Source organism: Mastigoproctus giganteus, chromosome 11 (assembly GCF_048544385.1).
Source record: "Mastigoproctus giganteus isolate SK-2022 chromosome 11, ASM4854438v1, whole genome shotgun sequence".
Classification (NCBI taxonomy): Eukaryota; Metazoa; Arthropoda; class Arachnida; order Uropygi; family Thelyphonidae; genus Mastigoproctus; species Mastigoproctus giganteus.
Genome location: NC_143585.1, coordinates 90,461,079 through 90,478,759, shown reverse-complemented (window position 1 = coordinate 90,478,759; position 17,681 = coordinate 90,461,079). Strand labels below are relative to the sequence as shown.

The window sequence follows — 17,681 nt, the reverse complement described above, 5'->3', positions numbered from 1 at the left end:
TACTAATTGCTAATCCAAGAACTTTTAGAAATTGAAAAGCAGAAGACTTTTAATAGAGATTTATTATTATTATTAGCCATATGGTGCAAGGAAGCCTGAGGCTTATGCTGCACCAGCTGAAACAAAAAAAAAAAAAAAAAAAATCCCGAGTTACCCTGAGAGAGAGAGAGAGAGAGAGAGAGAGAGAGAGAGAGAGAGAGAGAGAGAGAGAGAGAGAGAGAGAGAGAGAGAGAGAGAGAGAGAGAGAGAGAGTCAGAAGTAGAAAGGAATCACCAAGAAAGAGAAGAATGGTGATATCCAGCTCAGGACCCTGGATGTGCCAAGGTGACCAGTAACATAGCAAACTGTTTTACAGTCATCTGGTCTAGAAGATAGGTACCTTTTTAAACTTTTTAGTTCAGGAAAGGTAACAATGAATTTGTGAGAATTTGATTATAGGGCACACAAATAGCAATATGATGTTGGTAAAACCACTTGCAGAAATCTGCTAAATCTCATTTAAGGCACATTTTAAACAGAGCAGAGCAGAGCCTCTGAAAACTTGAAGAAAGTTGCATTCTGCACTTTTTGTCTTTACTCTTTCATCAGTTTGATTTAATTATATCAGGGACATTTAGGAGCTTCCCTTTAGTTTGAAAGCCCAGATGTATGTGTATTTGCACTACACATACATTATGTCTCTGGATGTAACTGGAGTTTTCAGAGAGCCAGAGTGCTCTGTAACTGCATTTCAGCACCTCCAAATTAGTGATAACTGTTTAATGCAGGATGCATGATTTACCTACTGCAGCAGGTAAATTATGCATCTTGTCATGAAATGTAAAGACAAAAGTGCAGAATGTATTTTAACGTTCTTTGTCTAATTTATTTATATAGGGTTTTTTATTTTTTTTATTGTAGTATTGGCCAATGCAAAACCTTTACTTTACATGACCTGGTTGAAGTTGACTCTGGTGTACCATGCTAATGTATGTAAATCAACTACCACAATGCAGTCATAATACCCAACAAATGCAAAGTAATCTTACCTTGTTTTAAACAAATTTCTTAAATGAAACACTTAACATATTAAAACTAAGCTAATAGTTTATATTTTTTTAACATCAAACCACCCAATACCCAGTAACCGCGATAGTGCACTAAATTCCACCTGAGCTGTTAATTCTGCTTTCAAAAATATATGCATTGAAATTAGGATATTAAAAGTTAAATCTTTGCTATAAAAATCAGATATATAAGCTTATCCATAAAAATCTATGATGTACAAAATCCAGAAATATTTTTTCACATAATCACACTTATATCAGTATAGTCACTATAATTAGGCTAAACATGAGCAGAGCCATATAACATTGGTTTACTGTTAAATTTAAAGGTCCATAATTAAAAAAAAAAAAAAAAAAAAGTCAAGTTTGTTCTATTTGAAAAATAACACAATATTGACTAAACATTGGTTGAAAATTAAACATATGAAAACTTTGTGAATAAGAAAATTAATTATTATTACAAAACATCATTTGACAGACTAAAAGTATCTAGATAAATTATCGATTCTAGTTAGAAATAAAACTATTGAGAAGGGAACAGATGGGAAGAAGGAGACAGTGGGTGATTGCCTGCTGGCTTGTCATGACTGGTGTGTTGGCTAATTTGACCTTTCCTTTTTATAGTTCTCTGATTGTAAATTGTGGTGATGCATTTTTATGTGCCAGATGTAAGGAATACACTGAACTTAAAATAACTCTTGACATATTATTGAACAAAATAGTTGCTGAGAAAGTTCTAAAGAAGCAATCAGATATCTCAGAAATGTTAAAACTGAGAGATTGGTAGATACTGACATGTTCAGTATTGTGTGAAGGCAAGCACTTCCAGCTGATGTGACTCTAAGAATGGATTATCAGGCTCAAATGTTGTAGTTCACCATAAAATAATTTTATTGGAGGTTCTATTGTAAGGGAAACCAGAAAAATTTTCTATAAAACAGAGACATTTGGAATAGAATCAGAGTATGTCTGGATGGTGTTAAAGTTTAGGTTATTACAAATCAGTTATCAGTTCTTAAGGGGAACTAAAGAAAATTTGATTGTACATGTGGTTACTAATGATTAAAATATAAAATGAACTTAGATCTGGTTCAGAAGTATATGGTCATGCTGCAAAAATGTCAGGTCAAATTGACTCAGATCAAAATATTTTTGTGTAAGAAGGGAATCTTTTGATGCGAGCCTTGTTGATTAACTCTTGACTTGAGAGACACTGCAAAGTTTATGGGGGGAACAGGATATTTTTCTCAGCTTGACCAGCCCTGATTGGTAAAGCAAATTGCTATTTAATGATTAGAGATGGTGTTCGTTTGAACTGAGGAGGTGCAAGAGTCTTTGCTAAAGTCATAGAGGAGACATGTATCAAGGTTCAATTGCCCCCCCCCCCCCCAAGAACATTGGTGAGAGACCTCAATGTAGTAGTAGTAGTAGTAGAGAGACATGTGATGCAAGAAAGCAAGCTTATGTAGCAAAAAAAACCCATTTCACATAACTCTTCCCTCTAAAACTTTGTCCAATTCCTCCTTGAATTTATTTAAGCTATCAACTTCCACAATGACAGATGGAAGTTTGTTCCAGCAATCAACTACCTGCTGGCTAAAGGCAAATTTCTGCACATCTATTCTACAAGTGTTCTTCCATATGAGCAAGAGGAAGATTTCCATCAGAATTGAGCATGCTGAACACATTCAAGTCCTTATACACCTCAATCAGATCACCTCGCAGGTGCCTAGTCTAGACACTGCAATTTGCAGAACTTAAGCCTTTCTTGGTAAGAGGACCCCTTTGTTCCCCTCATCAGTCTTGTTGCCCTTCTATGTACTCACTCAAGCAACTCTACATCCTACATATATAACACATGTGAGAAGTGATAAAATTTTATCACACATGTGATAAAATTCGACTTTAATAGTTATAATGGATGTGCATATGTAGCAAAAAAAGTAAAGTAAAGTAAACAATTTAACCTCTTTATAAAGTAATGTCAGGAGTAATGCCAGCAGCTTATTTCATTCAACAAATTGAATGAAATAAGCTGCTGGTCAAATCTAAAACATATTCTAACTGAGACTTTATGGTGTACTGAAATTGATTATGAGGAATTTCACTGTGGCAATTATAATATGTTTAGTAGAGATAGAGCAAGCCACAGGGGTGAGGGGTTATACTACTTATGCTACTGTCAAGCTTGAGGTGGATGTAGAATCAATATGGTATGACTTTTCTGGTGATAACATAAAGTTGTTAGTTGTGGTATCCTGCAAGCCACTGATAATAATTCATAAGCATCACCCCATTCACTATTTGATTATGGGGAATATGATAATCATTCTGGTTACACAACTTGATTGGCAAGCAAAGGCAGTGCCTCATTAAAGATGACTTTAACTTTCTCCTTATTATTTCAGAATGAAACAACAAAATTATGTTGATTAATGTGAGGTGAATGGGAATATTATTGCATTTTTCAAAAAGTGAAGTGTAGTAGTAGTAGTAGTGGCATGTGATGCAAGAAAGCAAGTGTATGAGCTTATGCAGCATCAGCAAAAAAAGAAAAAAAAAAAAAAATCCCACCATTCCCTCCAAATGCCTGTCCAGTTCCTCCTTAAATTTATTTAACCTATCAACTTCCACAACGATATATATTATATTATGCTTACCAGAAATTTTGATGTGCAATGCATTTTTTCTGTGGTGAATAAAAAGGAGACTACTTAAATAACACAATTATGATAGCATCCTTGGATTCACAGAAGGTACTCACGGACTGGAGATGTGCAATTGTATTCTAATTCAGAAAGGGAGGATCAAAGGGTGACACGAGTAATTACAGACCTGTTAGTTTAACTTCCGCTCCAGGGAAAATAATGGAGTCACTGGTTAAAGAAGAATTGCAGGATCATCTCGACAAGACTGTAATTATAGTTCAGTTACACATGGGTTTCTTAAGGGAAATCTTGTCTGACCAATTTGATTGGTTACTATGATGTGGTCACAAAGGAACTGGATGCAAAAAAATAATTTTGATGTAATATACTTGGATTTTAGGAATTCTTTTGATACTATTGCATATAAAAGACTTTTGTACAAGTTGGAGCAGTGGCATTAAGGGTAAGTTTCTGCTATGGATAAAGGGATGGTTGCGTGGAAGAAGACAGAGAGTGGTAATCAGTGGACATTGCCCTTCGTGGACTAATGTTATTAGTGGTGTCCCCCAGGGTCCAGTTTTGGGCCCATTGTTGTTTTCTATATCAGTGATATTGATGAAGGTATACCAGACTTAATGTCCAAATTTGAAGATGATACAAAGGTTGGCAGGGTTGTTAATGACAGTACTGAATGGATAGGTGAAATGGATTTTTTTTTTCTTTTTTTTTAGCTGATGTTGTATAAGCTTGCTTTCTTGCATCATATGCCTATGCTAATGCTAATTAAAGTGGAAATGGAAAAAGCTATAAATATCTGCCTTTTTGTAGTCATCCTCATTTCATGTTCACAAAAGGAGGATATATCTATAACATGTCTACATTATAACAAAGAGTCTGATTTGTACGGCTGAAGATCTTGTCAGCATAGGGATATGTCTAGGGTTACCAGACATCCCCTATTTCTGGGTATGAACCCCCAAATTGACTGTCTGTTCCTAGAAAGTGTTTGTCCTCAGAATTTCACATTATTTTAAAAATGTGTTCCAGGAAAGGTGATTAAAAAGAATTGCAGTTCATTACATAGTAGTCTCTTTTCACATTAAGATTTTGCACGAGCTATTTTGAAATGGGTAATGATGACATTATTATTACTGGAAATTAGTACTGGAAAATTATGCAGAGAAGCAAGATTATGCAGGATCAGCCTTAAAATAAAATAAAATAAATAAATAATAATAATACACACTAGCCACCTCATCTGCCCATCCCATATAGTAATATGCCTAATTCTTTCTTAACTTTATTCAGACTAACTTTCATAACACAAGATTGTAGTTTATTCCAACAGTCAATTACTCTCTAGTTGAAGCAAATTTTCACACATTTCTCCTGCAGCCATCCTTTTCAGTTTTGTCACCTTGTGAAACACATTCATTAAGTCTCCTTGCAAGTGCATAATTTCCAAGTGCTGCAATTTTCAGTGCATTGGAAACTAGTTTTCCAAGTCTTTTGTGGTGTGAGTATCCCTTTGTGTTCTTGAATAATCTGGTTGCTCTTCTCTGTACCCATTGAAAATGATCTGCATCTTAAAATGGGGCTTCTAAATCTGTATAGGTATTCACTTTGTGGACTAACCATTGCCTTATACAATAAGATAATCACCTTCTTATCCCTGATAAGTGTCCACTATCCTGAGTGTATGAGGGGGTATCAAAACGTTTTTCCTTCTGACCCTCTGTGTATTCTATAAATGTTATGTTTTATTGATTCTACTGCTTGTTTATCTAATAATATATACCAGAAGTTTCATTGCTTTAATCCTTATGTTTCATTTGGTACAGAGCTAAATGTGTGGCAAAGTGTCATCGTGGATAAAGTTGAATATTGATCCATTATCAAATTCTGTTTTTGCAAGGCAAACAGTGAAGGGCTATCCATGAAGAGGTGTCATAGTATGTGGGGATATCTGTTCATCGTATGACATTGTAAAACATTGGGACAGTTCAAGTGTGGCCGGGAGAGTCCATTATGAGGAAAGAAGTGGGGTCATCCTCATCCACATCTCACATTGCAGAATTCTTAGAGAAAATTGAACAGCTGATCCCCAATGACTCCCAGAAAACAATTAAACCTATAGTAGTAGTAGTAGTGGCATGTAATGCAAGAAAGCAAGTGTATGAGCTTATGCCGCATCAGCCAAAAAAAAAAAAAAAATTTACAAAACAATTCCCTCTAAATGTTTGTCCAGTTCCTCCTTAAATTTATTTAACCTATCAACTTCCACAATGACAGATGGAAGTTTGTTCCAGCAATTAACCACCCGCTGGCTAAAGGCAAATTTCCGCACATCTATTCTACATCTGTCTTTCCTCAATTTGAATTTATGCCCCCTTAGGTTTGTAATCTGAACAAGTGGAAGAATCCCATCAGAATTCAGCATGCTCAACCCATTCAAGGCCTTATATACCCCAATCAGATCACCACGCAGGTGCCTAGTCTCCAAGCGCTGCAATTTGCAGAACTTAAGCCTCTCTCTTGGTAAGATGATCCCTTCATTCCCCTCACCAATCTTGTTGCCCTTCTCTGTGCACCCTCAAGCAAATTTACATCCTTCCTGAAATGAAGCCTCCAGACCTGTATGCAGTACTCAAGGCATGGCCTGACCATTGTCTTATACAGAGGGACAATCACCTCCTTATCCCAGCTAGCAAAATTCCTGTATATCATTGACAAAACCCCATGACCTGCCCTGGCAGCCTGTCTGCATTGCTCAGAAAACTTCATATCTGACTGCACAATTACTCCCAGGTCTCTTTCATTTTTTACCACCTTAAGTGTAGTACCACACAGTTGTACATTTCTCTGGGGTTACTTATATCCATATGCAGTACTTTGCATTTGTCAATGTTAAACTTCAGTTGCCACTTCTCAGCCCATCTGCCCAAATTTTCTAGATCCTGTTGCAGTAGCACACTGCCATTACTTGTCATTAACATCCCTGCCAACCTCTGTATAATTTGCAAACTTTGACACTAAGTCTGATATACCTTCATCAATATCATTGATAAATATACAAAACAACAGTGAACCCAACACCAAACTCTGTGGAACTCCACGAATAACATTAGTCCACAAAGAGCAGCACCTATTGATTACCACCCTCTGGTAGCACACGCTTCTTGATTAGACCGGGGTTCGAGCCCGTCACCACCAAATACGGAGGATGCGGAAAGGTCAGGGAATGACCACCGCATATCCCGGAGCAATATGGCCTTAGTTGCTAATGCTCCTAAAAACCAAATAACAAACAAACAACAAACAACCACCCTCTGTCTTCTCCCACTCAACCATCCTTTTATCCATTGTAGCAACTTACCCTTAATGCCATTCTACTCCAATTTGTACAGTAGTCTTCCATGTGCAACAGTGTCAAAAGCTTTCCTGAAATCCAAGTATATGATATCAGAATTATTTTTTGCATCCCGTTCCTTTGTAATCACACCATAATACCCAATCAAATTTGTCAGACAAGACTTTCCTCTTAAAAAACCCATGCTGTGTCTGAATTATTGCTGCAGTCTTGTCTAGATGATCCTGCAATGCATCTTTAACCAGTGACTCCATTATTTTACCCGGAACAGAAGTTAAACTAACTGGTCTGTAATTACTCGTGTCACCCTTCGATCCTCCTTTGGAGATTGGGGATACATTTGTACATCTCCAGTCAGTGGGGACCTTCCCAAAGGTTTGCTTACTTCCTTTGCCGCCTCCTTTAATATAACTGGATAGATCCCATCCACCCCAGGTACCTTTCTTATGTGTAACTTCAACAATTTCTCCTCCACGTTGTTCTCAGTTATTACAAAATCATCAGGCACCCTGCTACAATTTGATAACCTTCTGGCATTTTCAAACCTTAATAACTCCTCATGTTGGAATGTAGATGCAAAATACTCATTCGGTTTGTTTGCTATCTGAGCAGGATCATCAACAATCGAACCATCAATATCAGTTGGACCAATCAGATTCATCCCCTTCCTTTTAGAGTTTATATTAGTAAAGAAATCCTTGCTGTTTTTCTTAGTCCTTTGCCAAAGATTTCTCATAATCTGCCTTCGCCTGCCTAACCACCTTTGTGACTTGATTACGGTAACTTATACCTGCCATAGGCTTCTGTGACACCTGATAATTTATATGCATCCAATGCATTTTTCTTCTCTGCCACCAATCTCATTAGTTCATTTGACAACCACTTAGGCCTAAACCTTGAACAATATTTCTTAATAGGTATGAAACGTTTAGTAGCTTCCACAATTAATTCGTTGAATGCTTCCCACTTAGAATTTGCTGTTGGTAACATCATCAGTTGATCCCACTGTACAGAATTTAAAAACTGACTGAGACCACTGTAGTCACCTTTACGGAAGCAAAAACCCTTTACTTTACACCTGATGGTAATTATATCTTTAAGTAAATCCCACATCAGTACACTATGATTACTGTCACCTAGTGGTTCCTTTATCTGCAAATTCTTAATACACGAATGATCACTGCTGATTACCAGATCAAGAGTATTACCCTCTCTGGTTGCCTCTCGAACATGCTGCTGCTGAAAACAATCATCCAGTAAATCCACAACAGTCTTACTAGTGTGTGAGTGACCAACCCACAAGTTCCAGTCAATATCTGGGAAGTTAAAATCTCCCATTATAAGACATTCTGATTTACTAGCCCTCTCTGTTTCTCTGTACAATTGTTCATTGTATTCATTCGAGTCATTAGGCCTATAACACATTCCTACTCTTATTTTTGCTTTCGCAGTGCTTATGTCACACCAAACTGACCTCAACAGTGCACAGTTCATATATAATCAACTGGATGCACTTCTTTTAATGTATGTTTTTCTTAATTAACAGCATAACACCTCCTCCCTTCTATTCTATCCATCCTTTCACATTGTGAAAGGATGGATAGAATAGAATATTCTATTCTATCCATTCTATTCTATTCTATTCTATTCTATAGGATGGATAGAATAGAATATAGAATAGAAAATTGCAGATTACACATTGTACTCCCCAAATTCCAATTCTGCATTCCTAATATCTGTGTGGCATCACGACTCTGCTATCCCAGCAATATCCTTGTTCAAAAACTTCAAATTCATCAAATTTATTTACTATACTTCTAGCATTGGTATACATGCAAGTTTACATGCACCTATTCTTAGTTGCCCTAACACATCCCATATACCCACCTGTTTTGTAATGACTGCTATCAGTCCCCGAAGCCCCCAGTACCCTTCGCTTCAGGCTGCTGCTTATTCTAATAGAAGTGCAAGAATCACCTTCACCTCTGCCTGCGGCTACTTTTAACCTTTTAGTCTGTGAATTCCCCCCCCCCACACTAGCAGTTTTCTGACCCACCTAACACTGTCTCGACAGCATCAGCAGATATTCTTGCACCCTTTCTATTTAAGTGTATCCCTGTAGAAGCAGTCTCTCCTGTTAACAAGCACAGACCAGGCTGCGAAAAATTCTACCCCTTGAGCCTTGCACAATCTCTCCAGGGCCGAATTGATCGACAAGGCTCTCATCATGTACTCTTCCCCCCTATCGTGTCTGGCAGAATTGCAGACACTTTTCAAATTTAACCCTAACTCACGACTTTTTTGCAACATTGACCTGTAATTGTTAAGTAAATCTGTGGATCACTTGCTCTTAATGTCATTGGTGCCAACGTGTACAACAGTATCAACCTTTGTGCCCTTAAAAGATGATATATGCAGTAGTAGTAGTAGTAGTGGCATGTGATGCAAGAAAGCAAATGTATGAGCTTATGAAGCATCAGCCAAAAAAAAAAAAAAAAAAAATCACACCATTCCCTCCAAATGCCTGTCCAATTCCTCCTTAAATTTATTCAACCTATCAATTTCCACAACGACAGATGGAAGTTTGTTCCAGCAATTAACCACCCGCTGGCTAAAGGAAAATTTCCGCACATCTATTCTACATCTGTCCTTTCTTAATTTGAATTTATGCCCCCTTAGGTTCGTAATCTGAACAAGTGGAAGGATCCCATCAGAATTCAGCGTGCTCAACCCATTCAAGGCCTTATATACCTCAATCAGATCACCGCGCAGGTGCCTAGTCTCCAGCCACTGCAATTTGCAGAACTTAAGCCTCTCTTGGTAAGAGGATCCCTTCATTCCCCTCACCAATCTTGTTGCCCTTCTCTGTACACGCTCAAGTAAATCTACATCCTTCCTAAAATGAGGCCTCCAGACCTGTACGCAGTACTCAAGCTGTGGCCTGACCATTGCCTTATACAGAGGGATAATCACCTCCTTTTCCCTGCTAGCAAAATTCCTATATATCATTGACAAAACGCCATGACCTGCCCTGGAAGCCTGTCTGCATTGCTCAGAAAACTTCATATCTGCCTGCACAATTACTCCCAGGTCTTTTTCATTTTCTACCACCTTAAGTGTAGTACCACACAGTTGGTACGTTTCTCTGGGGTTACTTCTACCCATATGTAGTACTTTGCATTTGTCAAGGTTAAACTTCAGTTGCCACTTCTTAGCCCATCTGCCCAAATTATCTAGATCCTGTTGCAGTAGCACACTGCCATTACTGTCATTAACAACCCTGCCAACCTTTGTATCATCTGCAAACTTCTACATTAAGCCTGATATACCTTCATCAATATCATTGATAAATATACAAAACAACAGTGGACCTAACACCGAACCCTGTGGGACTCCACTAATAACATTAGTCCAAGAAGAGCAGCACCCATTGATTACCACCCTCTGTCTTCTAGCACTTAACCATCCTTTTATCCATTGTAGCAACTTACCCTTAATAGCATTCTGCTCCAATTTGTACAATAGTCTTCCATGCGCAACAGTGTCAAAAGCTTTCCTGAAATCCAAATATATGATATCAAAATTATTTTTCGCATCCAGTTCCTTTGTAACCACATCATAATATCCTATCAAATTTGTCAGACAAGACTTTCCCTTAACAAACCCATGCTGTGTCTGAATTACTGCTGCAGTCTTGTCTAGATGATCCTGCAATGCATCTTTAACCAGTGACTCCATTATTTTACCCGGAACAGAAGTTAAACTAACTGGTCTGTATTTACTCGTGTCACCCTTCGATCCCCCTTTGTGAATTGGGGATACATTTGCACATCTCCAGTCCGTGGGAACCTCGCCTGAGTCCAAGGATGCTCTCATAATTATGGCTAAGGGTTTGCTTAGTTTCTTTGCCACCTCCTTTAATATAACTGGATAGATCCCATCCACCCCAGGTGCTTTTCTTACGTTTAACTTCAACAATTTCTCTTCCACTTTGCTCTCAGTTATTACAAAATCATTAAGTATCTTGCTACAATTTGATAACCTTCTGCCATTTTCAAACCTTAATAATTTCTCACGTGTGAATGTAGATGCAAAATACTCATTCAGTTTGTTTGCTCTCTGAGCAGGACCATCAACAGTCGAACCATCGATGTCAAGTGGACCAATCAGATTCATCCCCTTCCTTTTAGAGTTTATATAAGTAAAGAAATCCTTGCTGTTTTTCTTAGCATCTTTTGCCAAGGATTTCTCGTAATCTGCCTTTGCCTGCCTAACCTCCTTTGTGACCTGATTACAGATTAACTTATATCTGCCATATGCTTCACAACGTCATCAACTTTTGCCCCTGGCAAGACATACCCTGGTCCTATTCCATCTATCCTTTTTACACAATATATTTCCCGTCTACCTGACAATAGAGTCACCAACAATAACTAACTCCTGTGGGACCAGTGCATTTTGCCTTGGAGATTGCTTCTGTGTTACCTGATGCCCAGGCGTGAGCTCTGGCATTGAGTTGGGCAGTTGAGAGCTTGACGGGCACCTCATATTAATTTCTTCGTGGGCATCTGCCCTACATCTCAAGCTCTCATAGACACCCATTAGAACACTGTGTTGACGCCTAATTTCTAGACACTCTCTGCTGTGAGTGTCTAGTTTCTGAGACTGGGATAAGCTATGGTTCAGTGGAGAATATAATTCACATTGTAATTTGAATAAGAATAAGATCTGGTCTGAGCACAATGGATTCCTCACTTGCTCACATCTTAATAAAGAAAAAAGGCTGGCCTGCTTTGCACTTTGATCGGCACGTGTGACAGTGATCCCGGTATGTTTTTTTTTTTTTCCCCCCGATTGGTAACTATGGATGAATCGTGGATACATCACTTTGACCCAGAAACAAAACAGGTTTCAAAATAATGGAAACATCCATTACCACCAACTCCCAAAGAGGCTAGAGTGCAACAATCTGTGCCGACTGGGCTAGCCGAGTGGGTAAAGTACCTGCCCGGCAACCCAAAGGTCGCGGGTTCAATTCCTGCCTCGGGCTTGGATCAAAGTACTGCAAAAACCTTGGGAGGTGCAATATGGTCACAGAAGCCGATGCGCCAACAACTACCAAATCAAAAAAAAAAAAAAAAAAAAGCAACAATCTGCATGGCAGGTGTTGCTGTCAGTTTTCTGGGATGAGATGGGCATTACTCTCACAGATTACCTTGTCAGGTACCACAGTCAATGCACATTACTATAGCAACTTACTGAAGCAATTACATGTTGCAGTTAAGAAAAAAACAGCATAGAATGATCAGCAAGGTGCTGATGCTTCATAACAATGCATCAGCCCACATTGCTGTTTCAACCACTGATCTTGCCTAGAAGTTAGGACTTCTTATCTTGCCACACCAGCCTTATTACTTTGACTTGGCCCCTTCTGACTTCTCCTTTCTACAGCTAAATCAATTTTGCATAGAAAGCATTTTTTGGAAATGCAGAGGTAATTTCTGTGACAGAAACCTGGTTTTTCAAAAAGTGATATCTTCTGCAAAAAAGACGTAAAAAAGTGTCACAAAGGATGGAAGAAATGTGTTGCTTTGGGTGGTGACTACGTAGAGAAGGAGTAATATATGTGTCAAATCTCAACCTCCTGGGACACGTAGAACACAGTCAGGGGGAAAACTTTTTTTAAATACTCCTATAGTACCACACAGTTTTTACATTAATCTAGGATTACCACTACCCACCTTCAGCACCTTACATTTTTGTGGCTATAGTATACCTTGATTCCTGTCATTAATCACCACTCCAACCTTTGTATCATCTATAAACTTGGACAATGAGTTTGATATGCCTTCTTCATTGTAGTTAATAAATTGAAAACAACACTGGGTCCAGCACCGAATCCTGGAGAACTCCACTAGTATTAGTCCAAGAAGAGTTGTGCCCATTTATAACCACCCTCATGTCTTCTACCACTCAACCATCCCTTTACCCATAGCAGTAACCTACTCCTAATGCCACAGTGCTCCAATTTGTACAGCAGTCTTTGGTGTGGAACAGTGTTGTCAAAAACTTTACGGAAATCTAAATATATGTGTCAAAATTATTATTTGCACCCAGTACCTTTGTTACTGTCTCATAATAGTTAATCAGATTAGTCAGACAGGATCTCCCTTTAAAAAAACACACATTGTGCTTTCTATATAATTCCATTCCTGTTAAGATTATCCTGCAATACTTCTTTAACCACTGACTGTTATTTTTCTGGAACAGAAGTCAAGCTTACAAGTCTATAATTGCTCATTTTGCGCATTTAACCCTTTTGTGAATAGCAGAAACATTTGCACACATATGATCTATAGATTGCTCGCTTGAATGAAAGATGCTCTTATAAACCCATTCAAGGCTTTATACACCTCAATCAGATTGCCTTGCAGGTGCCTACTCTCCGGTGCTGCAATTTGCAGAACTTATGCCTTTCTTGGTAAGAGCACACGTTTTTTCCCCTCACCAATCTTGTTGCCCTTCTTTGTACTCATTTTAGCAACTCTATATCCTTCCTAAAATGAGGCCTTCAGACCTGTACACACAGTACTCTAGGTGTGGCCTGACCATTGCCTTGTATAATGGGATAATCACCTCCCTGTCCCTGCTAGCAAAATTCCTTTATATCATTGACAAGACTCCATGACCTGCCCTGGCAAGCCCCTCTGCAGTGCTCAGCGAACTTCATATTTGACTGCATGATTACCCCCAGGTCTTTTTCACTTTTCACTTCCCTGAGTGTAGTACCACACAGTTGGTATGTTTCTCTTCGGTTATTTCTACCCATATGCAGTACTTTGCATTTGTCAATGTTAAACTTCAGTTGCCACTTTTCAGCCCATTTGCCCAACTTATCTAGATCCAGTTGGAGTAGCATACCAACTTTACTGTCGTTAACTACGCTGCCAACTTTGTATCATCTGCAAATTTGGACATTAAACCTGATATACCTTCATCAATACAATTGATAAATATACAACACAACAATGGGCCCAACATGGTACCCTGGGGAACTCCAATAATAACATTTGTCCACGAAGAGCAGTGTCCTTTGATTACCACTCCCTGTCATCAAAGGACACTGCTCTTCGTGTCCTTTGATTACCACTCTCTGTCATCTCTCACTCAACCATCTCTTTATCCATTGTAGCAACTAACCCTTAATACCATACCTCTGCAATTTGTACAGCAGTCTTTCATGTGTAACAGTATCAAAAGCTTTCCTGAAATCCAAGTATAGGATATCAAAATTATTTTTGGCATTCAGTCTCTTGGTGACCACATCATAGTATCCAGTTAAATTGGTCAGACAAGACTTCCCTTTAACAAACCCATGCTGTGTCTTAACTATTACTGCAGTCTTGTCTAGATGATCCTGCAATGCTTCTTTAACCACTGATTCCATTATTTTCCCCGGAACACAAGTTAACCTAACAGATCTAGTTACCTGTGTCATCTTTTGAACCCCCTTTGTGAATTGGTGTTACATTTGCACACCTCCAGTCCATGAGGATCTCTCCTGAGTCCAAGGAAGCTCTCATAATTATGGCTAAGGGTTTTCTTACTTCCTTTGCTGCGTCCTTCAATATAACTGGATAGATCCCATCCACCTCAGGTGCCTTTTTTACATTTAACTTCAATAATTTATCCTCCAGTTTGCTCTCAGTTATTACAAAATCACTTAGCTCCCTGTTAGAGTTTGATAAACTTCTGGCACTCCTCTCATTGAATAACTTCTCATGTGTAAATGTAGATGCAAAATACTCATTCAGTTTATCAGCTACCTGAGCATGATCATCAATAGTCAACCCATCTATGTTAAGTGGTCCAATTTGATTCATCCCTTTCCTTCTAGAGTTTACATAAGTAAAGAACTGTTTTCTGTTTTTCTTTGTATCCTTTGCCAAGTATTTCTCGTAATCTGCCTTCACCTGCCTAACCTCCTTTGTGATTTGATTACAGACTAATTTATATCTGCCATAGGCTTCTGTGTCACCTGATACTTTATATGCATCTCATACATTTTTCTTCTCTGCCACAAGCCTCATTAGTTCATCTGACATCCATTTAGGCCTAAACCATGAACAGTATTTCTTAGTTGGAATGAAAAGCCTAGTAGCCTCCAAAATGAAGTCCCTGAAGGCTTCCCATTTAGAATTCAACATTGGTAATATCATCAGTTGATCCCACTGTACAGAATTTAAAAACTGTCTCAGGCCACTGTAGTCATGTTTATGAAAGCAAAAGCCCTTCCCTTTACCCTTGACAATAGTTATATCTCTAAGTAAATTCCACATCAGTACACTACAATCACTAATAGTTCTTTTATCTTGATCTTTTTAATGCATGATAAATTACTGATGATAATCAGATCAAAAGTATTGCTCTCTCTTGTTGTCTCTCTAACATGCTGCTGTAGAAAACAGTTATTCAATAAATCCAGAATATTTCTACTACTATATGCGTGACAAACCCATATATTTGTTTATCATTAGTGTGAATGTCACTTGTCTAACTAGACTATACAAAATATGGCCTCTGCCATTGCAGTGAGGGGAGTTAAAGAAAGCCTGAATTTATGATATAAAATAACTTTTAAATTTTAAAGCATCATATCAATTTAAAAGTAATTTTATATTAGTGTTTGGAAATTCAACCCAAAAAAGGTTTTGGGATCATTTCCTTGGGGGATGGGGAAGAACAGTGTTAAGTCACTATAATTTTTTTTTTTTTGAAATGTAACACTATAGTTCTAAATTGTTCACCTCGTTGAAAACTCTCAATAGAAACTTGCTATGTTTCAAGACTATTAAATCCCATCCTGAAGCTTATAGGATAAAAACATAGTAAAGAAACTATAAGTGAGTAACTAATTACATAAAAAAAAGGTTAATATGTTATTGTATTCCAGAGAATATACATTTCCAGGTAGTTGATATAGATTATGGCCTACTGCAACAGTGGGATGGACCTAAGATTTATGATCATATAGAATCAAAGGAAGATTTTAAGTGAAATGAGAAATTTCATAGAAGAACAGGTATTATTATTACTCATAACTTATGGCAAACCTAATCTGACAAGGGCATCAGCAGTACCAGTATCTTTTCAATTCTAATGTGATTGATGCATTGGTTCAATATAGATTTAGGAACTCTTCAGTTATACAGATAGACCAGCAAATTGTATAATGCACACATAAAGCAATGCAGAATGAAACTTAAAAAGTGATAAAATAAAATTATACAAAATCATAAAACACCATATCAAATTTGCTACTGCCTGCCTTTGATCTCTGCTCAGGTACTGATTTTCTGTGGCAAATTTCCAGGGAAGGGACAAATATTTTGTGCTCATAAACTGCAAGTAAACTCTCCACACTACATGGAAAGTACAGTAAACTGCAACTTTTAAAATTAAAATTTAATATAAAATTTGCGTTTTCCTAGGAAGTGGTGAAAAAAAATGCAAATTGCCAAATTTTTTAATTTTGAAGTTGAGTTTTTACTTTAACTTCTTTAATACAATGAAAATAATTAGTGCTAAAAAATGTTTTTTAGCACCAATTATTTTATGAAAAGGAATAGACATATTGTATGTTTTCAAAATTAAGTTCAGTCATCGTCGTCATCAGCCATTTTTAATCCACTGCAGGATGAATGCCTCGCCTCTCCAGCAACTTTCCAGTTCCTCCTGTTTTGTGCAGTGGCCATCCATTTACTACCCACGAAATCTTGAATTTCATCTGTCTATCTCCATTGTTGTCTTACAGGTTTTCTTTAGCTCCTCTTGGGTACCATTCTGTTATTTTCTTAGACCATCTGTCATCATGTCTTCTAGCTATGTGTTGAAGCCATGATGACATTATTACAGCTAATGACTTGTCCAAGATAAGTATTTGAATCCACCTTTTCAATTTCTGCTCCTTCAATGATTATATCCTTTTCTGTAGCATACTTGTTCATCGTTACTTTGTTTTAACCATATTCATGTTTAGTCCAAAATCCTTACTCACTATGTATAACTTATTAAGATTTTTCTCTAATTTTTTGGGATCATGACTTATGATCACAATGTCATCTGAAAATCGTAAATGGTTTAGGTACTCTCCATTCACATTGACTCCTTTCTGTCACCAGTCCAATTTTCTGAAAGCTTTTTCAAGGGCAGCAGTAAACAACTTTGGAGATATTGTGTCTCCTTGTAGAACTTGTTTCACAATTTTAAATTTCCTACTGTCGTTGTCTAATCTAATAAAGTGATCTCATATATGTTCTTCAAAATCTTAATGTATGGAATGTCTATGCCTTTTCTTTCCAGTGCCCAAAACATTCCCTTATTGGGAATGTTTGTCAAATATGGTGTCAAATGCCTTTTCATAATCCATAAATGCCAGGCATAGTGGTGTTTTATATTTATTTGCTTTCTCCATTAGCTGTGTTATTTTGTGAAGGTGATCCATGGTAGAGAATCCTGTCCTAAAGCCAGCTTGCTCTTTCAGTTGGTGCTCATCAAGTGTTCTTTCTAATCTGTTAGTAATGACCCTTGTGAACAACTTGTTGATGTGGGACAACA

At 37.6% G+C, this 17,681-nt stretch overlaps 1 protein-coding gene across 1 annotated transcript in view; it reads left to right on the top strand.

Annotated features, from left to right (window-relative positions):
• LOC150078247 (disintegrin and metalloproteinase domain-containing protein adm-2-like) overlaps positions 1–17,681 on the top strand; it is a 232,142-nt gene that overhangs the window by 26,483 nt on the left and 187,978 nt on the right. The window lies entirely within an intron of this gene.